The following is a 22,647-nucleotide window of genomic DNA, read 5'->3' on the forward strand; positions in this document are numbered from 1 at the left end:
GTCACTCTCTCGATGTGCAAAACCGGTAGTAACAGACCCAAAGACACGCAACTGTTTGCAACTTTTCCACACGACATGGTTCACTTTTCTGATCGTATCTCGTCTGAAACGTCTTGAAGAAAGTTCGGTTTAATCCGTTTAAAGTTTGCATGTTTAAAACTAGATGCAAAGACGGGGACGACTTCACCTGCAAGACACCACATTATCCCGTGTGGTAATTGTGTTGTGTCCGACATTCATGTATGCAACGACAGCTGAATTAACTCAGTCCATGCAATGTCTGTGCTGTAGAACTCAAAAACTTGTTGTAAGATCAACTATATTTTAGATATTGGTACAGATATTTTAATTCTTTTAGACAAGAAGAGGAGTGCACCGTTCCTGGAGATACTGCAATACCAGGTCAATGCGTGGAGTGGGTGAAGCAAGCTCCTATTCCGGCTCCCTGATTCAAAAATCAATTTAATATATGGTCCCCTGATAAGGGACATATCAGATATTAAACTGATAAGAACAGATACTACACTTGATCTTAGCCAAAAGGCCGAGAAGCGATGCCACTTGGTTGTCAGAAGGGAGGATGTCATTCCGGACACAACAACCTACAGTGAGGGTTACACACATTGATCAACCACAACGTCACATATCAACACACCAAACAACAACCATGCACTTTTTGAATGACTGCATTATTTTCAAAGCTGCAAAGACTTTAAATGAACGGAAGTGTTTGATCACTCCTGGTCACGTGGTACACCTCAGTCCAATAGTAAGTGGCGAAATACATTTTTCCAACACTCGCATCGCCCCAGTCTCATTCAACCAAACAAACAAACTTCATTATAAAATACATAAATGTTGGTGGTTGGTAGAATATTTGAGCAAAACCCAAAGTAGCTGTACAATCAACATTTGACCAATTTAATCGTCGAGCCCGCCTCATGACCAAACTACTTCCGGCTTAATTCTTGTGCCATTGAGACAAACGCTTCCACCACCAAGTGACGTGGAGTGGTACCTACAACACTTAAAACCGGAAATGAAGGCAACACATAAGACTCAAGCATTACTTGTAACTAATGCGTGATAAAATGCTTAGAAATTATTCATAAGTAATTTCTCAGTACCTGTACTGATAAACAACACAGGTTAAATTGTTAAAAGCATAGCCAGCATAGGTGTCACCAGTAGGTGGCAGTACAACACCAGCTTTCCGTGCACTCACTGCATGATCAGTCAGGGTGAATTGTTGTTTTGTTTGAAACTTAAACTTAATGAGAATCTTTAACATTGCAATATGTGTTACTCACCACTAAATGGTGGCTACATCGCCATGTGTTCATTTCAATAACAGAGTATGTAAGCACTCCAGGGACATTTGATGTGTTTTGTCATTAACAGATGATCAGGGGAGAGCGCGCACGCAGTCCCCCACTACCACAAATTATGCAGTCGAGATTCCCACATTTGGGGAATTCGTAAGGGTCAACAAAGCCAGAGTGCAATGGCTGAGCCTCACCCTAGGTGAACCACCTTCATGATCATGGTATCTCCCCTGCCAGGTAAGTATGAGTTATACATGGCTCACACGCACAAGTCCTTCACACACACACCATGTTAAGTGATGGACTCACCGCGTGCACACTAGTAAACACACTCAACAAGCCTGCACATGTAAAAGACTCAACTACACAGCATTGTTTGATCATTACATTATTATCACTATTGATATTACACTTGAACACAACTATTTGTTCCCAATACTCAATCTACACTACTACGCCGAGCCTGTACTGGAAGGGACTGGGTGTCCCTGCCTCCCTTTACAGCCACTTCCTGTTTCTTTGTTTGGGACAGTAACACATGTTACACTGTCAGCATCTAGTGGTGAGTAGCACACACTACACCGAATAAGATTTTCACTGACATCAAACTTGAACAACTTCATAATGAAACATAACAAATCACATTTAAATTAGCTTGAAAAAAAACACCTAATTCCAATACAAAATATTGGGCAATATCTGAAAAATGCCGTTCACAAACACCTTCCGTCTAATTCGACTCAGTTGGAAATGTTTTGCACAGAAGAATGGGCAACCATGTCACTCTCTCGATGTGCAAAACCGGTAGTAACAGACCCAAAGACACGCAACTGTTTGCAACTTTTCCACACGACATGGTTCACTTTTCTGATCGTATCTCGTCTGAAACGTCTTGAAGAAAGTTCGGTTTAATCCGTTTAAAGTTTGCATGTTTAAAACTAGATGCAAAGACGGGGACGACTTCACCTGCAAGACACCACATTATCCCGTGTGGTAATTGTGTTGTGTCCGATATTCATGTATGCAACGACAGCTGAATTAACTCAGTCCATGCAATGTCTGTGCTGTAGAACTCAAAAACTTGTTGTAAGATCAACTGTATTTTAGATATTGGTACAGATATTTTAATTGTTTTAGACAAGAAGAGGAGTGCACCGTTCCTGGAGATACTGCAATACCAGGTCAATGCGTGGAGTGGGTGAAGCAAGCTCCTATTCCGGCTCCCTGATTCAAAAATCAATTTAATATATGGTCCCCTGATAAGGGACATATCAGATATTAAACTGATAAGAACAGATACTACACTTGATCTTAGCCAAAAGGCCGAGAAGCGATGCCACTTGGTTGTCAGAAGGGAGGATGTCATTCCGGACACAACAACCTACAGTGAGGGTTACACACATTGATCAACCACAACGTCACATATCAACACACCAAACAACAACCATGCACTTTTTGAATGACTGCATTATTTTCAAAGCTGCAAAGACTTTAAATGAACGGAAGTGTTTGATCACTCCTGGTCACGTGGTACACCTCAGTCCAATAGTAAGTGGCGAAATACATTTTTCCAACACTCGCATCGCCCCAGTCTCATTCAACCAAACAAACAAACTTCATTATAAAATACATAAATGTTGGTGGTTGGTAGAATATTTGAGCAAAACGCAAAGTAGCTGTACAATCAACATTTGACCAATTTAATCGTCGAGCCCGCCTCATGACCAAACTACTTCCGGCTTAATTCTTGTGCCATTGAGACAAACGCTTCCACCACCAAGTGACGTGGAGTGGTACCTACAACACTTAAAACCGGAAATGAAGGCAACACATAAGACTTAAGCATTACTTGTAACTAATGCGTGATAAAATGCTTAGAAATTATTCATAAGTAATTTCTCAGTACCTGTACTGATAAACAACACAGGTTATGTTGTTAAAAGCATAGCCAGCATAGGTGTCACCAGTAGGTGGCAGTACAACACCAGCTTTCCGTGCACTCACTGCATGATCAGTCAGGGTGAATTGTTGTTTTGTTTGAAACTTAAACTTAATGAGAATCTTTAACATTGCAATATGTGTTACTCACCACTAAATGGTGGCTACATCGCCATGTGTTCATTTCAATAACAGAGTATGTAAGCACTCCAGGGACATTTGATGTGTTTTGTCATTAACAGATGATCAGGGGAGAGCGCGCACGCAGTCCCCCACTACCACAAATTATGCAGTCGAGATTCCCACATTTGGGGAATTCGTAAGGGTCAAAAAAGCCAGAGTGCAATGGCTGAGCCTCACCCTAGGTGAACCACCTTCATGATCATGGTATCTCCCCTGCCAGGTAAGTATGAGTTATACATGGCTCACACGCACAAGTCCTTCACACACACACCATGTTAAGTGATGGACTCACCGCGTGCACACTAGTAAACACACTCAACAAGCCTGCACATGTAAAAGACTCAACTACACAACATTGTTTGATCATTACATTATTATCACTATTGATATTACACTTGAACACAACTATTTGTTCCCAATACTCAATCTACACTACTACGCCGAGCCTGTACTGGAAGGGACTGGGTGTCCCTGCCTCCCTTTACAGCCACTTCCTGTTTCTTTGTTTGGGACAGTAGCACATGTTACACTGTCAGCATCTAGTGGTGAGTAGCACACACTACACCGAATAAGATTTTCACTGACATCAAACTTGAACAACTTCATAATGAAACATAACAAATCACATTTAAATTAGCTTGAAAAAAAACACCTAATTCCAATACAAAATATTGGGCAATATCTGAAAAATGCCGTTCACAAACACCTTCCGTCTAATTCGACTCAGTTGGAAATGTTTTGCACAGAAGAATGGGCAACCATGTCACTCTCTCGATGTGCAAAACCGGTAGTAACAGACCCAAAGACACGCAACTGTTTGCAACTTTTCCACACGACATGGTTCACTTTTCTGATCGTATCTCGTCTGAAACGTCTTGAAGAAAGTTCGGTTTAATCCGTTTAAAGTTTGCATGTTTAAAACTAGATGCAAAGACGGGGACGACTTCACCTGCAAGACACCACATTATCCCGTGTGGTAATTGTGTTGTGTCCGATATTCATGTATGCAACGACAGCTGAATTAACTCAGTCCATGCAATGTCTGTGCTGTAGAACTCAAAAACTTGTTGTAAGATCAACTATATTTTAGATATTGGTACAGATATTTTAATTGTTTTAGACAAGAAGAGGAGTGCACCGTTCCTGGAGATACTGCAATACCAGGTCAATGCGTGGAGTGGGTGAAGCAAGCTCCTATTCCGGCTCCCTGATTCAAAAATCAATTTAATATATGGTCCCCTGATAAGGGACATATCAGATATTAAACTGATAAGAACAGATACTACACTTGATCTTAGCCAAAAGGCCGAGAAGCGATGCCACTTGGCTGTCAGAAGGGAGGATGTCATTCCGGACACAACAACCTACAGTGAGGGTTACACACATTGATCAACCACAACGTCACATATCAACACACCAAACAACAACCATGCACTTTTTGAATGACTGCATTATTTTCAAAGCTGCAAAGACTTTAAATGAACGGAAGTGTTTGATCACCCCTGGTCACGTGGTACACCTCAGTCCAATAGTAAGTGGCGAAATACATTTTTCCAACACTCGCATCGCCCCAGTCTCATTCAACCAAACAAACAAACTTCATTATAAAATACATAAATGTTGGTGGTTGGTAGAATATTTGAGCAAAACCCAAAGTAGCTGTACAATCAACATTTGACCAATTTAATCGTCGAGCCCGCCTCATGACCAAACTACTTCCGGCTTAATTCTTGTGCCATTGAGACAAACGCTTCCACCACCAAGTGACGTGGAGTGGTACCTACAACACTTAAAACCGGAAATGAAGGCAACACATAAGACTCAAGCATTACTTGTAACTAATGCGTGATAAAATGCTTAGAAATTATTCATAAGTAATTTCTCAGTACCTGTACTGATAAACAACACAGGTTAAATTGTTAAAAGCATAGCCAGCATAGGTGTCACCAGTAGGTGGCAGTACAACACCAGCTTTCCGTGCACTCACTGCATGATCAGTCAGGGTGAATTGTTGTTTTGTTTGAAACTTAAACTTAATGAGAATCTTTAACATTGCAATATGTGTTACTCACCACTAAATGGTGGCTACATCGCCATGTGTTCATTTCAATAACAGAGTATGTAAGCACTCCAGGGACATTTGATGTGTTTTGTCATTAACAGATGATCAGGGGAGAGCGCGCACGCAGTCCCCCACTACCACAAATTATGCAGTCGAGATTCCCACATTTGGGGAATTCGTAAGGGTCAACAAAGCCAGAGTGCAATGGCTGAGCCTCACCCTAGGTGAACCACCTTCATGATCATGGTATCTCCCCTGCCAGGTAAGTATGAGTAATACATGGCTCACACGCACAAGTCCTTCACACACACACCATGTTAAGTGATGGACTCACCGCGTGCACACTAGTAAACACACTCAACAAGCCTGCACATGTAAAAGACTCAACTACACAGCATTGTTTGATCATTACATTATTATCACTATTGATATTACACTTGAACACAACTATTTGTTCCCAATACTCAATCTACACTACTACGCCGAGCCTGTACTGGAAGGGACTGGGTGTCCCTGCCTCCCTTTACAGCCACTTCCTGTTTCTTTGTTTGGGACAGTAACACATGTTACACTGTCAGCATCTAGTGGTGAGTAGCACACACTACACCGAATAAGATTTTCACTGACATCAAACTTGAACAACTTCATAATGAAACATAACAAATCACATTTAAATTAGCTTGAAAAAAAACACCTAATTCCAATACAAAATATTGGGCAATATCTGAAAAATGCCGTTCACAAACACCTTCCGTCTAATTCGACTCAGTTGGAAATGTTTTGCACAGAAGAATGGGCAACCATGTCACTCTCTCGATGTGCAAAACCGGTAGTAACAGACCCAAAGACACGCAACTGTTTGCAACTTTTCCACACGACATGGTTCACTTTTCTGATCGTATCTCGTCTGAAACGTCTTGAAGAAAGTTCGGTTTAATCCGTTTAAAGTTTGCATGTTTAAAACTAGATGCAAAGACGGGGACGACTTCACCTGCAAGACACCACATTATCCCGTGTGGTAATTGTGTTGTGTCCGATATTCATGTATGCAACGACAGCTGAATTAACTCAGTCCATGCAATGTCTGTGCTGTAGAACTCAAAAACTTGTTGTAAGATCAACTATATTTTAGATATTGGTACAGATATTTTAATTGTTTTAGACAAGAAGAGGAGTGCACCGTTCCTGGAGATACTGCAATACCAGGTCAATGCGTGGAGTGGGTGAAGCAAGCTCCTATTCCGGCTCCCTGATTCAAAAATCAATTTAATATATGGTCCCCTGATAAGGGACATATCAGATATTAAACTGATAAGAACAGATACTACACTTGATCTTAGCCAAAAGGCCGAGAAGCGATGCCACTTGGCTGTCAGAAGGGAGGATGTCATTCCGGACACAACAACCTACAGTGAGGGTTACACACATTGATCAACCACAACGTCACATATCAACACACCAAACAACAACCATGCACTTTTTGAATGACTGCATTATTTTCAAAGCTGCAAAGACTTTAAATGAACGGAAGTGTTTGATCACCCCTGGTCACGTGGTACACCTCAGTCCAATAGTAAGTGGCGAAATACATTTTTCCAACACTCGCATCGCCCCAGTCTCATTCAACCAAACAAACAAACTTCATTATAAAATACATAAATGTTGGTGGTTGGTAGAATATTTGAGCAAAACCCAAAGTAGCTGTACAATCAACATTTGACCAATTTAATCGTCGAGCCCGCCTCATGACCAAACTACTTCCGGCTTAATTCTTGTGCCATTGAGACAAACGCTTCCACCACCAAGTGACGTGGAGTGGTACCTACAACACTTAAAACCGGAAATGAAGGCAACACATAAGACTCAAGCATTACTTGTAACTAATGCGTGATAAAATGCTTAGAAATTATTCATAAGTAATTTCTCAGTACCTGTACTGATAAACAACACAGGTTAAATTGTTAAAAGCATAGCCAGCATAGGTGTCACCAGTAGGTGGCAGTACAACACCAGCTTTCCGTGCACTCACTGCATGATCAGTCAGGGTGAATTGTTGTTTTGTTTGAAACTTAAACTTAATGAGAATCTTTAACATTGCAATATGTGTTACTCACCACTAAATGGTGGCTACATCGCCATGTGTTCATTTCAATAACAGAGTATGTAAGCACTCCAGGGACATTTGATGTGTTTTGTCATTAACAGATGATCAGGGGAGAGCGCGCACGCAGTCCCCCACTATCACAAATTATGCAGTCGAGATTCCCACATTTGGGGAATTCGTAAGGGTCAACAAAGCCAGAGTGCAATGGCTGAGCCTCACCCTAGGTGAACCACCTTCATGATCATGGTATCTCCCCTGCCAGGTAAGTATGAGTTATACATGGCTCACACGCACAAGTCCTTCACACACACACCATGTTAAGTGATGGACTCACCGCGTGCACACTAGTAAACACACTCAACAAGCCTGCACATGTAAAAGACTCAACTACACAGCATTGTTTGATCATTACATTATTATCACTATTGATATTACACTTGAACACAACTATTTGTTCCCAATACTCAATCTACACTACTACGCCGAGCCTGTACTGGAAGGGACTGGGTGTCCCTGCCTCCCTTTACAGCCACTTCCTGTTTCTTTGTTTGGGACAGTAACACATGTTACACTGTCAGCATCTAGTGGTGAGTAGCACACACTACACCGAATAAGATTTTCACTGACATCAAACTTGAACAACTTCATAATGAAACATAACAAATCACATTTAAATTAGCTTGAAAAAAAACACCTAATTCCAATACAAAATATTGGGCAATATCTGAAAAATGCCGTTCACAAACACCTTCCGTCTAATTCGACTCAGTTGGAAATGTTTTGCACAGAAGAATGGGCAACCATGTCACTCTCTCGATGTGCAAAACCGGTAGTAACAGACCCAAAGACACGCAACTGTTTGCAACTTTTCCACACGACATGGTTCACTTTTCTGATCGTATCTCGTCTGAAACGTCTTGAAGAAAGTTCGGTTTAATCCGTTTAAAGTTTGCATGTTTAAAACTAGATGCAAAGACGGGGACGACTTCACCTGCAAGACACCACATTATCCCGTGTGGTAATTGTGTTGTGTCCGATATTCATGTATGCAACGACAGCTGAATTAACTCAGTCCATGCAATGTCTGTGCTGTAGAACTCAAAAACTTGTTGTAAGATCAACTGTATTTTAGATATTGGTACAGATATTTTAATTGTTTTAGACAAGAAGAGGAGTGCACCGTTCCTGGAGATACTGCAATACCAGGTCAATGCGTGGAGTGGGTGAAGCAAGCTCCTATTCCGGCTCCCTGATTCAAAAATCAATTTAATATATGGTCCCCTGATAAGGGACATATCAGATATTAAACTGATAAGAACAGATACTACACTTGATCTTAGCCAAAAGGCCGAGAAGCGATGCCACTTGGTTGTCAGAAGGGAGGATGTCATTCCGGACACAACAACCTACAGTGAGGGTTACACACATTGATCAACCACAACGTCACATATCAACACACCAAACAACAACCATGCACTTTTTGAATGACTGCATTATTTTCAAAGCTGCAAAGACTTTAAATGAACGGAAGTGTTTGATCACTCCTGGTCACGTGGTACACCTCAGTCCAATAGTAAGTGGCGAAATACATTTTTCCAACACTCGCATCGCCCCAGTCTCATTCAACCAAACAAACAAACTTCATTATAAAATACATAAATGTTGGTGGTTGGTAGAATATTTGAGCAAAACGCAAAGTAGCTGTACAATCAACATTTGACCAATTTAATCGTCGAGCCCGCCTCATGACCAAACTACTTCCGGCTTAATTCTTGTGCCATTGAGACAAACGCTTCCACCACCAAGTGACGTGGAGTGGTACCTACAACACTTAAAACCGGAAATGAAGGCAACACATAAGACTTAAGCATTACTTGTAACTAATGCGTGATAAAATGCTTAGAAATTATTCATAAGTAATTTCTCAGTACCTGTACTGATAAACAACACAGGTTATGTTGTTAAAAGCATAGCCAGCATAGGTGTCACCAGTAGGTGGCAGTACAACACCAGCTTTCCGTGCACTCACTGCATGATCAGTCAGGGTGAATTGTTGTTTTGTTTGAAACTTAAACTTAATGAGAATCTTTAACATTGCAATATGTGTTACTCACCACTAAATGGTGGCTACATCGCCATGTGTTCATTTCAATAACAGAGTATGTAAGCACTCCAGGGACATTTGATGTGTTTTGTCATTAACAGATGATCAGGGGAGAGCGCGCACGCAGTCCCCCACTACCACAAATTATGCAGTCGAGATTCCCACATTTGGGGAATTCGTAAGGGTCAAAAAAGCCAGAGTGCAATGGCTGAGCCTTACCCTAGGTGAACCACCTTCATGATCGTGGTATCTCCCCTGCCAGGTAAGTATGAGTTATACATGGCTCACACGCACAAGTCCTTCACACACACACCATGTTAAGTGATGGACTCACCGCGTGCACACTAGTAAACACACTCAACAAGCCTGCACATGTAAAAGACTCAACTACACAACATTGTTTGATCATTACATTATTATCACTATTGATATTACACTTGAACACAACTATTTGTTCCCAATACTCAATCTACACTACTACGCCGAGCCTGTACTGGAAGGGACTGGGTGTCCCTGCCTCCCTTTACAGCCACTTCCTGTTTCTTTGTTTGGGACAGTAGCACATGTTACACTGTCAGCATCTACTGGTGAGTAGCACACACTACACCGAATAAGATTTTCACTGACATCAAACTTGAACAACTTCATAATGAAACATAACAAATCACATTTAAATTAGCTTGAAAAAAAACACCTAATTCCAATACAAAATATTGGGCAATATCTGAAAAATGCCGTTCACAAACACCTTCCGTCTAATTCGACTCAGTTGGAAATGTTTTGCACAGAAGAATGGGCAACCATGTCACTCTCTCGATGTGCAAAACCGGTAGTAACAGACCCAAAGACACGCAACTGTTTGCAACTTTTCCACACGACATGGTTCACTTTTCTGATCGTATCTCGTCTGAAACGTCTTGAAGAAAGTTCGGTTTAATCCGTTTAAAGTTTGCATGTTTAAAACTAGATGCAAAGACGGGGACGACTTCACCTGCAAGACACCACATTATCCCGTGTGGTAATTGTGTTGTGTCCGATATTCATGTATGCAACGACAGCTGAATTAACTCAGTCCATGCAATGTCTGTGCTGTAGAACTCAAAAACTTGTTGTAAGATCAACTGTATTTTAGATATTGGTACAGATATTTTAATTGTTTTAGACAAGAAGAGGAGTGCACCGTTCCTGGAGATACTGCAATACCAGGTCAATGCGTGGAGTGGGTGAAGCAAGCTCCTATTCCGGCTCCCTGATTCAAAAATCAATTTAATATATGGTCCCCTGATAAGGGACATATCAGATATTAAACTGATAAGAACAGATACTACACTTGATCTTAGCCAAAAGGCCGAGAAGCGATGCCACTTGGTTGTCAGAAGGGAGGATGTCATTCCGGACACAACAACCTACAGTGAGGGTTACACACATTGATCAACCACAACGTCACATATCAACACACCAAACAACAACCATGCACTTTTTGAATGACTGCATTATTTTCAAAGCTGCAAAGACTTTAAATGAACGGAAGTGTTTGATCACTCCTGGTCACGTGGTACACCTCAGTCCAATAGTAAGTGGCGAAATACATTTTTCCAACACTCGCATCGCCCCAGTCTCATTCAACCAAACAAACAAACTTCATTATAAAATACATAAATGTTGGTGGTTGGTAGAATATTTGAGCAAAACGCAAAGTAGCTGTACAATCAACATTTGACCAATTTAATCGTCGAGCCCGCCTCATGACCAAACTACTTCCGGCTTAATTCTTGTGCCATTGAGACAAACGCTTCCACCACCAAGTGACGTGGAGTGGTACCTACAACACTTAAAACCGGAAATGAAGGCAACACATAAGACTTAAGCATTACTTGTAACTAATGCGTGATAAAATGCTTAGAAATTATTCATAAGTAATTTCTCAGTACCTGTACTGATAAACAACACAGGTTATGTTGTTAAAAGCATAGCCAGCATAGGTGTCACCAGTAGGTGGCAGTACAACACCAGCTTTCCGTGCACTCACTGCATGATCAGTCAGGGTGAATTGTTGTTTTGTTTGAAACTTAAACTTAATGAGAATCTTTAACATTGCAATATGTGTTACTCACCACTAAATGGTGGCTACATCGCCATGTGTTCATTTCAATAACAGAGTATGTAAGCACTCCAGGGACATTTGATGTGTTTTGTCATTAACAGATGATCAGGGGAGAGCGCGCACGCAGTCCCCCACTACCACAAATTATGCAGTCGAGATTCCCACATTTGGGGAATTCGTAAGGGTCAAAAAAGCCAGAGTGCAATGGCTGAGCCTCACCCTAGGTGAACCACCTTCATGATCGTGGTATCTCCCCTGCCAGGTAAGTATGAGTTATACATGGCTCACACGCACAAGTCCTTCACACACACACCATGTTAAGTGATGGACTCACCGCGTGCACACTAGTAAACACACTCAACAAGCCTGCACATGTAAAAGACTCAACTACACAACATTGTTTGATCATTACATTATTATCACTATTGATATTACACTTGAACACAACTATTTGTTCCCAATACTCAATCTACACTACTACGCCGAGCCTGTACTGGAAGGGACTGGGTGTCCCTGCCTCCCTTTACAGCCACTTCCTGTTTCTTTGTTTGGGACAGTAGCACATGTTACACTGTCAGCATCTACTGGTGAGTAGCACACACTACACCGAATAAGATTTTCACTGACATCAAACTTGAACAACTTCATAATGAAACATAACAAATCACATTTAAATTAGCTTGAAAAAAAACACCTAATTCCAATACAAAATATTGGGCAATATCTGAAAAATGCCGTTCACAAACACCTTCCGTCTAATTCGACTCAGTTGGAAATGTTTTGCACAGAAGAATGGGCAACCATGTCACTCTCTCGATGTGCAAAACCGGTAGTAACAGACCCAAAGACACGCAACTGTTTGCAACTTTTCCACACGACATGGTTCACTTTTCTGATCGTATCTCGTCTGAAACGTCTTGAAGAAAGTTCGGTTTAATCCGTTTAAAGTTTGCATGTTTAAAACTAGATGCAAAGACGGGGACGACTTCACCTGCAAGACACCACATTATCCCGTGTGGTAATTGTGTTGTGTCCGATATTCATGTATGCAACGACAGCTGAATTAACTCAGTCCATGCAATGTCTGTGCTGTAGAACTCAAAAACTTGTTGTAAGATCAACTATATTTTAGATATTGGTACAGATATTTTAATTGTTTTAGACAAGAAGAGGAGTGCACCGTTCCTGGAGATACTGCAATACCAGGTCAATGCGTGGAGTGGGTGAAGCAAGCTCCTATTCCGGCTCCCTGATTCAAAAATCAATTTAATATATGGTCCCCTGATAAGGGACATATCAGATATTAAACTGATAAGAACAGATACTACACTTGATCTTAGCCAAAAGGCCGAGAAGCGATGCCACTTGGCTGTCAGAAGGGAGGATGTCATTCCGGACACAACAACCTACAGTGAGGGTTACACACATTGATCAACCACAACGTCACATATCAACACACCAAACAACAACCATGCACTTTTTGAATGACTGCATTATTTTCAAAGCTGCAAAGACTTTAAATGAACGGAAGTGTTTGATCACCCCTGGTCACGTGGTACACCTCAGTCCAATAGTAAGTGGCGAAATACATTTTTCCAACACTCGCATCGCCCCAGTCTCATTCAACCAAACAAACAAACTTCATTATAAAATACATAAATGTTGGTGGTTGGTAGAATATTTGAGCAAAACCCAAAGTAGCTGTACAATCAACATTTGACCAATTTAATCGTCGAGCCCGCCTCATGACCAAACTACTTCCGGCTTAATTCTTGTGCCATTGAGACAAACGCTTCCACCACCAAGTGACGTGGAGTGGTACCTACAACACTTAAAACCGGAAATGAAGGCAACACATAAGACTCAAGCATTACTTGTAACTAATGCGTGATAAAATGCTTAGAAATTATTCATAAGTAATTTCTCAGTACCTGTACTGATAAACAACACAGGTTAAATTGTTAAAAGCATAGCCAGCATAGGTGTCACCAGTAGGTGGCAGTACAACACCAGCTTTCCGTGCACTCACTGCATGATCAGTCAGGGTGAATTGTTGTTTTGTTTGAAACTTAAACTTAATGAGAATCTTTAACATTGCAATATGTGTTACTCACCACTAAATGGTGGCTACATCGCCATGTGTTCATTTCAATAACAGAGTATGTAAGCACTCCAGGGACATTTGATGTGTTTTGTCATTAACAGATGATCAGGGGAGAGCGCGCACGCAGTCCCCCACTACCACAAATTATGCAGTCGAGATTCCCACATTTGGGGAATTCGTAAGGGTCAACAAAGCCAGAGTGCAATGGCTGAGCCTCACCCTAGGTGAACCACCTTCATGATCATGGTATCTCCCCTGCCAGGTAAGTATGAGTAATACATGGCTCACACGCACAAGTCCTTCACACACACACCATGTTAAGTGATGGACTCACCGCGTGCACACTAGTAAACACACTCAACAAGCCTGCACATGTAAAAGACTCAACTACACAGCATTGTTTGATCATTACATTATTATCACTATTGATATTACACTTGAACACAACTATTTGTTCCCAATACTCAATCTACACTACTACGCCGAGCCTGTACTGGAAGGGACTGGGTGTCCCTGCCTCCCTTTACAGCCACTTCCTGTTTCTTTGTTTGGGACAGTAACACATGTTACACTGTCAGCATCTAGTGGTGAGTAGCACACACTACACCGAATAAGATTTTCACTGACATCAAACTTGAACAACTTCATAATGAAACATAACAAATCACATTTAAATTAGCTTGAAAAAAAACACCTAATTCCAATACAAAATATTGGGCAATATCTGAAAAATGCCGTTCACAAACACCTTCCGTCTAATTCGACTCAGTTGGAAATGTTTTGCACAGAAGAATGGGCAACCATGTCACTCTCTCGATGTGCAAAACCGGTAGTAACAGACCCAAAGACACGCAACTGTTTGCAACTTTTCCACACGACATGGTTCACTTTTCTGATCGTATCTCGTCTGAAACGTCTTGAAGAAAGTTCGGTTTAATCCGTTTAAAGTTTGCATGTTTAAAACTAGATGCAAAGACGGGGACGACTTCACCTGCAAGACACCACATTATCCCGTGTGGTAATTGTGTTGTGTCCGATATTCATGTATGCAACGACAGCTGAATTAACTCAGTCCATGCAATGTCTGTGCTGTAGAACTCAAAAACTTGTTGTAAGATCAACTATATTTTAGATATTGGTACAGATATTTTAATTGTTTTAGACAAGAAGAGGAGTGCACCGTTCCTGGAGATACTGCAATACCAGGTCAATGCGTGGAGTGGGTGAAGCAAGCTCCTATTCCGGCTCCCTGATTCAAAAATCAATTTAATATATGGTCCCCTGATAAGGGACATATCAGATATTAAACTGATAAGAACAGATACTACACTTGATCTTAGCCAAAAGGCCGAGAAGCGATGCCACTTGGCTGTCAGAAGGGAGGATGTCATTCCGGACACAACAACCTACAGTGAGGGTTACACACATTGATCAACCACAACGTCACATATCAACACACCAAACAACAACCATGCACTTTTTGAATGACTGCATTATTTTCAAAGCTGCAAAGACTTTAAATGAACGGAAGTGTTTGATCACCCCTGGTCACGTGGTACACCTCAGTCCAATAGTAAGTGGCGAAATACATTTTTCCAACACTCGCATCGCCCCAGTCTCATTCAACCAAACAAACAAACTTCATTATAAAATACATAAATGTTGGTGGTTGGTAGAATATTTGAGCAAAACCCAAAGTAGCTGTACAATCAACATTTGACCAATTTAATCGTCGAGCCCGCCTCATGACCAAACTACTTCCGGCTTAATTCTTGTGCCATTGAGACAAACGCTTCCACCACCAAGTGACGTGGAGTGGTACCTACAACACTTAAAACCGGAAATGAAGGCAACACATAAGACTCAAGCATTACTTGTAACTAATGCGTGATAAAATGCTTAGAAATTATTCATAAGTAATTTCTCAGTACCTGTACTGATAAACAACACAGGTTAAATTGTTAAAAGCATAGCCAGCATAGGTGTCACCAGTAGGTGGCAGTACAACACCAGCTTTCCGTGCACTCACTGCATGATCAGTCAGGGTGAATTGTTGTTTTGTTTGAAACTTAAACTTAATGAGAATCTTTAACATTGCAATATGTGTTACTCACCACTAAATGGTGGCTACATCGCCATGTGTTCATTTCAATAACAGAGTATGTAAGCACTCCAGGGACATTTGATGTGTTTTGTCATTAACAGATGATCAGGGGAGAGCGCGCACGCAGTCCCCCACTACCACAAATTATGCAGTCGAGATTCCCACATTTGGGGAATTCGTAAGGGTCAACAAAGCCAGAGTGCAATGGCTGAGCCTCACCCTAGGTGAACCACCTTCATGATCATGGTATCTCCCCTGCCAGGTAAGTATGAGTAATACATGGCTCACACGCACAAGTCCTTCACACACACACCATGTTAAGTGATGGACTCACCGCGTGCACACTAGTAAACACACTCAACAAGCCTGCACATGTAAAAGACTCAACTACACAGCATTGTTTGATCATTACATTATTATCACTATTGATATTACACTTGAACACAACTATTTGTTCCCAATACTCAATCTACACTACTACGCCGAGCCTGTACTGGAAGGGACTGGGTGTCCCTGCCTCCCTTTACAGCCACTTCCTGTTTCTTTGTTTGGGACAGTAACACATGTTACACTGTCAGCATCTAGTGGTGAGTAGCACACACTACACCGAATAAGATTTTCACTGACATCAAACTTGAACAACTTCATAATGAAACATAACAAATCACATTTAAATTAGCTTGAAAAAAAACACCTAATTCCAATACAAAATATTGGGCAATATCTGAAAAATGCCGTTCACAAACACCTTCCGTCTAATTCGACTCAGTTGGAAATGTTTTGCACAGAAGAATGGGCAACCATGTCACTCTCTCGATGTGCAAAACCGGTAGTAACAGACCCAAAGACACGCAACTGTTTGCAACTTTTCCACACGACATGGTTCACTTTTCTGATCGTATCTCGTCTGAAACGTCTTGAAGAAAGTTCGGTTTAATCCGTTTAAAGTTTGCATGTTTAAAACTAGATGCAAAGACGGGGACGACTTCACCTGCAAGACACCACATTATCCCGTGTGGTAATTGTGTTGTGTCCGATATTCATGTATGCAACGACAGCTGAATTAACTCAGTCCATGCAATGTCTGTGCTGTAGAACTCAAAAACTTGTTGTAAGATCAACTATATTTTAGATATTGGTACAGATATTTTAATTGTTTTAGACAAGAAGAGGAGTGCACCGTTCCTGGAGATACTGCAATACCAGGTCAATGCGTGGAGTGGGTGAAGCAAGCTCCTATTCCGGCTCCCTGATTCAAAAATCAATTTAATATATGGTCCCCTGATAAGGGACATATCAGATATTAAACTGATAAGAACAGATACTACACTTGATCTTAGCCAAAAGGCCGAGAAGCGATGCCACTTGGCTGTCAGAAGGGAGGATGTCATTCCGGACACAACAACCTACAGTGAGGGTTACACACATTGATCAACCACAACGTCACATATCAACACACCAAACAACAACCATGCACTTTTTGAATGACTGCATTATTTTCAAAGCTGCAAAGACTTTAAATGAACGGAAGTGTTTGATCACCCCTGGTCACGTGGTACACCTCAGTCCAATAGTAAGTGGCGAAATACATTTTTCCAACACTCGCATCGCCCCAGTCTCATTCAACCAAACAAACAAACTTCATTATAAAATACATAAATGTTGGTGGTTGGTAGAATATTTGAGCAAAACCCAAAGTAGCTGTACAATCAACATTTGACCAATTTAATCGTCGAGCCCGCCTCATGACCAAACTACTTCCGGCTTAATTCTTGTGCCATTGAGACAAACGCTTCCACCACCAAGTGACGTGGAGTGGTACCTACAACACTTAAAACCGGAAATGAAGGCAACACATAAGACTCAAGCATTACTTGTAACTAATGCGTGATAAAATGCTTAGAAATTATTCATAAGTAATTTCTCAGTACCTGTACTGATAAACAACACAGGTTAAATTGTTAAAAGCATAGCCAGCATAGGTGTCACCAGTAGGTGGCAGTACAACACCAGCTTTCCGTGCACTCACTGCATGATCAGTCAGGGTGAATTGTTGTTTTGTTTGAAACTTAAACTTAATGAGAATCTTTAACATTGCAATATGTGTTACTCACCACTAAATGGTGGCTACATCGCCATGTGTTCATTTCAATAACAGAGTATGTAAGCACTCCAGGGACATTTGATGTGTTTTGTCATTAACAGATGATCAGGGGAGAGCGCGCACGCAGTCCCCCACTACCACAAATTATGCAGTCGAGATTCCCACATTTGGGGAATTCGTAAGGGTCAACAAAGCCAGAGTGCAATGGCTGAGCCTCACCCTAGGTGAACCACCTTCATGATCATGGTATCTCCCCTGCCAGGTAAGTATGAGTTATACATGGCTCACACGCACAAGTCCTTCACACACACACCATGTTAAGTGATGGACTCACCGCGTGCACACTAGTAAACACACTCAACAAGCCTGCACATGTAAAAGACTCAACTACACAGCATTGTTTGATCATTACATTATTATCACTATTGATATTACACTTGAACACAACTATTTGTTCCCAATACTCAATCTACACTACTACGCCGAGCCTGTACTGGAAGGGACTGGGTGTCCCTGCCTCCCTTTACAGCCACTTCCTGTTTCTTTGTTTGGGACAGTAACACATGTTACACTGTCAGCATCTAGTGGTGAGTAGCACACACTACACCGAATAAGATTTTCACTGACATCAAACTTGAACAACTTCATAATGAAACATAACAAATCACATTTAAATTAGCTTGAAAAAAAACACCTAATTCCAATACAAAATATTGGGCAATATCTGAAAAATGCCGTTCACAAACACCTTCCGTCTAATTCGACTCAGTTGGAAATGTTTTGCACAGAAGAATGGGCAACCATGTCACTCTCTCGATGTGCAAAACCGGTAGTAACAGACCCAAAGACACGCAACTGTTTGCAACTTTTCCACACGACATGGTTCACTTTTCTGATCGTATCTCGTCTGAAACGTCTTGAAGAAAGTTCGGTTTAATCCGTTTAAAGTTTGCATGTTTAAAACTAGATGCAAAGACGGGGACGACTTCACCTGCAAGACACCACATTATCCCGTGTGGTAATTGTGTTGTGTCCGATATTCATGTATGCAACGACAGCTGAATTAACTCAGTCCATGCAATGTCTGTGCTGTAGAACTCAAAAACTTGTTGTAAGATCAACTGTATTTTAGATATTGGTACAGATATTTTAATTGTTTTAGACAAGAAGAGGAGTGCACCGTTCCTGGAGATACTGCAATACCAGGTCAATGCGTGGAGTGGGTGAAGCAAGCTCCTATTCCGGCTCCCTGATTCAAAAATCAATTTAATATATGGTCCCCTGATAAGGGACATATCAGATATTAAACTGATAAGAACAGATACTACACTTGATCTTAGCCAAAAGGCCGAGAAGCGATGCCACTTGGTTGTCAGAAGGGAGGATGTCATTCCGGACACAACAACCTACAGTGAGGGTTACACACATTGATCAACCACAACGTCACATATCAACACACCAAACAACAACCATGCACTTTTTGAATGACTGCATTATTTTCAAAGCTGCAAAGACTTTAAATGAACGGAAGTGTTTGATCACTCCTGGTCACGTGGTACACCTCAGTCCAATAGTAAGTGGCGAAATACATTTTTCCAACACTCGCATCGCCCCAGTCTCATTCAACCAAACAAACAAACTTCATTATAAAATACATAAATGTTGGTGGTTGGTAGAATATTTGAGCAAAACGCAAAGTAGCTGTACAATCAACATTTGACCAATTTAATCGTCGAGCCCGCCTCATGACCAAACTACTTCCGGCTTAATTCTTGTGCCATTGAGACAAACGCTTCCACCACCAAGTGACGTGGAGTGGTACCTACAACACTTAAAACCGGAAATGAAGGCAACACATAAGACTTAAGCATTACTTGTAACTAATGCGTGATAAAATGCTTAGAAATTATTCATAAGTAATTTCTCAGTACCTGTACTGATAAACAACACAGGTTATGTTGTTAAAAGCATAGCCAGCATAGGTGTCACCAGTAGGTGGCAGTACAACACCAGCTTTCCGTGCACTCACTGCATGATCAGTCAGGGTGAATTGTTGTTTTGTTTGAAACTTAAACTTAATGAGAATCTTTAACATTGCAATATGTGTTATTCACCACTAAATGGTGGCTACATCGCCATGTTTTCATTTCAATAACAGAGTATGTAAGCACTCCAGGGACATTTGATGTGTTTTGTCATTAACAGATGATCAGGGGAGAGCGCGCACGCGGTCCCCCACTACCACAAATTATGCAGTTGAGATTCCCACATTTGGGGAATTCGTAAGAGTCAACAAAGCCAGAGTGCAATGGCTGAGCCTCACCCTAGGTGAACCACCTTCATGATCATGGTATCTCCCCTGCCAGGTAAGTATGAGTTATACATGGCTCACACGCACAAGTCCTTCACACACACACCATGTTAAGTGATGGACTCACCGCGTGCACACTAGTAAACACACTCAACAAGCCTGCACATGTAAAAGACTCAAATACACAACATTGTTTGATCATTACATTATTATCACTATTGATATTACACTTGAACACAACTATTTGTTCCCAATACTCAATCTACACTACTACGCCGAGCCTGTACTGGAAGGGACTGGGTGTCCCTGCCTCCCTTTACAGCCACTTCCTGTTTCTTTGTTTGGGACAGTAACACATGTTACACTGTCAGCATCTAGTGGTGAGTAGCACACACTACACCGAATAAGATTTTCACTGACATCAAACTTGAACAACTTCATAATGAAACATAACAAATCACATTTAAATTAGCTTGAAAAAAAACACCTAATTCCAATACAAAATATTGGGCAATATCTGAAAAATGCCGTTCACAAACACCTTCCGTCTAATTCGACTCAGTTGGAAATGTTTTGCACAGAAGAATGGGCAACCATGTCACTCTCTCGATGTGCAAAACCGGTAGTAACAGACCCAAAGACACGCAACTGTTTGCAACTTTTCCACACGACATGGTTCACTTTTCTGATCGTATCTCGTCTGAAACGTCTTGAAGAAAGTTCGGTTTAATCCGTTTAAAGTTTGCATGTTTAAAACTAGATGCAAAGAAGGGGACGACTTCACCGGCAAGACACCACATTATCCCGTGTGGTAATTGTGTTGTGTCCGATATTCATGTATGCAACGACAGCTGAATTAACTCAGTCCATGCAATGTCTGTGCTGTAGAACTCAAAAACTTGTTGTAAGATCAACTGTATTTTAGACATTGGTACAAATATTTTAATTGTTTTAGACAAGAAGAGGAGTGCACCGTTCCTGGAGATACTGCAATACCAGGTCAATGCGTGGAGTGGGTGAAACAAGCTCCTATTCCAGCTCCCTGATTCAAAAAACAATTTAATATATGGTCCCCTGATAAGGGACATATCAGATATTAAACTGATAAGAACAGATACTACACTTGATCTTAGCCAAAAGGCCGAGAAGCGATGCCACTTGGTTGTCAGAAGGAAGGATGTCATTCCGGACACAACAACCTACAGTGAGGGTTACACACATTGATCAACCACAACGTCACATATCAACACACCAAACAACAACCATGCACTTTTTGAATGACTGCATTATTTTCAAAGCTGCAAAGACTTTAAATGAACGGAAGTGTTTGATCACTCCTGGTCACGTGGTACACCTCAGTCCAATAGTAAGTGGCGAAATACATTTTTCCAACACTCGCATCGCCCCAGTCTCATTCAACCAAACAAACAAACTTCATTATAAAATACATAAATGTTGGTGGTTGGTAGAATATTTGAGCAAAACGCAAAGTAGCTGTACAATCAACATTTGACCAATTTAATCGTCGAGCCCGCCTCATGACCAAACTACTTCCGGCTTAATTCTTGTGCCATTGAGACAAACGCTTCCACCACCAAGTGACGTGGAGTGGTACCTACAACACTTAAAACCGGAAATGAAGGCAACACATAAGACTTAAGCATTACTTGTAACTAATGCGTGATAAAATGCTTAGAAATTATTCATAAGTAATTTCTCAGTACCTGTACTGATAAACAACACAGGTTATGTTGTTAAAAGCATAGCCAGCATAGGTGTCACCAGTAGGTGGCAGTACAACACCAGCTTTCCGTGCACTCACTGCATGATCAGTCAGGGTGAATTGTTGTTTTGTTTGAAACTTAAACTTAATGAGAATCTTTAACATTGCAATATGTGTTACTCACCACTAAATGGTGGCTACATCGCCATGTGTTCATTTCAATAACAGAGTATGTAAGCACTCCAGGGACATTTGATGTGTTTTGTCATTAACAGATGACCAGGGGAGAGCGCGCACGCAGTCCCCCACTACCACAAATTATGCAGTCGAGATTCCCACATTTGGGGAATTCGTAAGGGTCAAAAAAGCCAGAGTGCAATGGCTGAGCCTCACCCTAGGTGAACCACCTTCATGATCATGGTATCTCCCCTGCCAGGTAAGTATGAGTTATACATGGCTCACACGCACAAGTCCTTCACAC

At 41.2% G+C, this 22,647-nt stretch overlaps 22 non-coding genes across 22 annotated transcripts; all 22 read right to left on the reverse strand.

Annotated features, from left to right (window-relative positions):
- Positions 1-365: 365 nt before the first annotated feature.
- LOC133546354 (U2 spliceosomal RNA) lies at positions 366-556 on the reverse strand. Its single transcript, XR_009805125.1, has one exon. It is a non-coding gene; the product is annotated as a U2 spliceosomal RNA (small nuclear RNA).
- Positions 557-1,406: 850 nt separating this feature from the next.
- Positions 1,407-1,570, reverse strand: LOC133546427 (U1 spliceosomal RNA). The gene has a single exon (XR_009805193.1). It is a non-coding gene; the product is annotated as a U1 spliceosomal RNA (small nuclear RNA).
- Positions 1,571-2,469: 899 nt separating this feature from the next.
- On the reverse strand, positions 2,470-2,660 carry LOC133546355 (U2 spliceosomal RNA). Its single transcript, XR_009805126.1, has one exon. It is a non-coding gene; the product is annotated as a U2 spliceosomal RNA (small nuclear RNA).
- An 850-nt stretch (positions 2,661-3,510) lies between these two features.
- Positions 3,511-3,674, reverse strand: LOC133546305 (U1 spliceosomal RNA). Its single transcript, XR_009805077.1, has one exon. It is a non-coding gene; the product is annotated as a U1 spliceosomal RNA (small nuclear RNA).
- Positions 3,675-4,573: 899 nt separating this feature from the next.
- Positions 4,574-4,764, reverse strand: LOC133546356 (U2 spliceosomal RNA). The gene has a single exon (XR_009805127.1). It is a non-coding gene; the product is annotated as a U2 spliceosomal RNA (small nuclear RNA).
- Positions 4,765-5,614: 850 nt separating this feature from the next.
- On the reverse strand, positions 5,615-5,778 carry LOC133546428 (U1 spliceosomal RNA). Its single transcript, XR_009805194.1, has one exon. It is a non-coding gene; the product is annotated as a U1 spliceosomal RNA (small nuclear RNA).
- An 899-nt stretch (positions 5,779-6,677) lies between these two features.
- Positions 6,678-6,868, reverse strand: LOC133546357 (U2 spliceosomal RNA). Its single transcript, XR_009805128.1, has one exon. It is a non-coding gene; the product is annotated as a U2 spliceosomal RNA (small nuclear RNA).
- Positions 6,869-7,718: 850 nt separating this feature from the next.
- LOC133546447 (U1 spliceosomal RNA) lies at positions 7,719-7,882 on the reverse strand. The gene has a single exon (XR_009805211.1). It is a non-coding gene; the product is annotated as a U1 spliceosomal RNA (small nuclear RNA).
- Positions 7,883-8,781: 899 nt separating this feature from the next.
- On the reverse strand, positions 8,782-8,972 carry LOC133546358 (U2 spliceosomal RNA). Its single transcript, XR_009805129.1, has one exon. It is a non-coding gene; the product is annotated as a U2 spliceosomal RNA (small nuclear RNA).
- Positions 8,973-9,822: 850 nt separating this feature from the next.
- LOC133546313 (U1 spliceosomal RNA) lies at positions 9,823-9,986 on the reverse strand. Its single transcript, XR_009805085.1, has one exon. It is a non-coding gene; the product is annotated as a U1 spliceosomal RNA (small nuclear RNA).
- Positions 9,987-10,885: 899 nt separating this feature from the next.
- LOC133546359 (U2 spliceosomal RNA) lies at positions 10,886-11,076 on the reverse strand. The gene has a single exon (XR_009805130.1). It is a non-coding gene; the product is annotated as a U2 spliceosomal RNA (small nuclear RNA).
- An 850-nt stretch (positions 11,077-11,926) lies between these two features.
- LOC133546289 (U1 spliceosomal RNA) lies at positions 11,927-12,090 on the reverse strand. Its single transcript, XR_009805062.1, has one exon. It is a non-coding gene; the product is annotated as a U1 spliceosomal RNA (small nuclear RNA).
- Positions 12,091-12,989: 899 nt separating this feature from the next.
- On the reverse strand, positions 12,990-13,180 carry LOC133546360 (U2 spliceosomal RNA). Its single transcript, XR_009805131.1, has one exon. It is a non-coding gene; the product is annotated as a U2 spliceosomal RNA (small nuclear RNA).
- Positions 13,181-14,030: 850 nt separating this feature from the next.
- On the reverse strand, positions 14,031-14,194 carry LOC133546430 (U1 spliceosomal RNA). The gene has a single exon (XR_009805195.1). It is a non-coding gene; the product is annotated as a U1 spliceosomal RNA (small nuclear RNA).
- An 899-nt stretch (positions 14,195-15,093) lies between these two features.
- On the reverse strand, positions 15,094-15,284 carry LOC133546361 (U2 spliceosomal RNA). The gene has a single exon (XR_009805132.1). It is a non-coding gene; the product is annotated as a U2 spliceosomal RNA (small nuclear RNA).
- An 850-nt stretch (positions 15,285-16,134) lies between these two features.
- Positions 16,135-16,298, reverse strand: LOC133546431 (U1 spliceosomal RNA). The gene has a single exon (XR_009805196.1). It is a non-coding gene; the product is annotated as a U1 spliceosomal RNA (small nuclear RNA).
- An 899-nt stretch (positions 16,299-17,197) lies between these two features.
- Positions 17,198-17,388, reverse strand: LOC133546362 (U2 spliceosomal RNA). The gene has a single exon (XR_009805133.1). It is a non-coding gene; the product is annotated as a U2 spliceosomal RNA (small nuclear RNA).
- Positions 17,389-18,238: 850 nt separating this feature from the next.
- Positions 18,239-18,402, reverse strand: LOC133546432 (U1 spliceosomal RNA). The gene has a single exon (XR_009805197.1). It is a non-coding gene; the product is annotated as a U1 spliceosomal RNA (small nuclear RNA).
- An 899-nt stretch (positions 18,403-19,301) lies between these two features.
- LOC133546363 (U2 spliceosomal RNA) lies at positions 19,302-19,492 on the reverse strand. Its single transcript, XR_009805134.1, has one exon. It is a non-coding gene; the product is annotated as a U2 spliceosomal RNA (small nuclear RNA).
- Positions 19,493-20,342: 850 nt separating this feature from the next.
- Positions 20,343-20,506, reverse strand: LOC133546320 (U1 spliceosomal RNA). The gene has a single exon (XR_009805092.1). It is a non-coding gene; the product is annotated as a U1 spliceosomal RNA (small nuclear RNA).
- Positions 20,507-21,405: 899 nt separating this feature from the next.
- On the reverse strand, positions 21,406-21,596 carry LOC133546392 (U2 spliceosomal RNA). The gene has a single exon (XR_009805161.1). It is a non-coding gene; the product is annotated as a U2 spliceosomal RNA (small nuclear RNA).
- Positions 21,597-22,446: 850 nt separating this feature from the next.
- Positions 22,447-22,610, reverse strand: LOC133546306 (U1 spliceosomal RNA). The gene has a single exon (XR_009805078.1). It is a non-coding gene; the product is annotated as a U1 spliceosomal RNA (small nuclear RNA).
- Positions 22,611-22,647: the final 37 nt, after the last annotated feature.

This window comes from Nerophis ophidion, linkage group LG29 (assembly GCF_033978795.1).
Source record: "Nerophis ophidion isolate RoL-2023_Sa linkage group LG29, RoL_Noph_v1.0, whole genome shotgun sequence".
In the NCBI taxonomy this organism is placed as follows: Eukaryota; Metazoa; Chordata; class Actinopteri; order Syngnathiformes; family Syngnathidae; genus Nerophis; species Nerophis ophidion.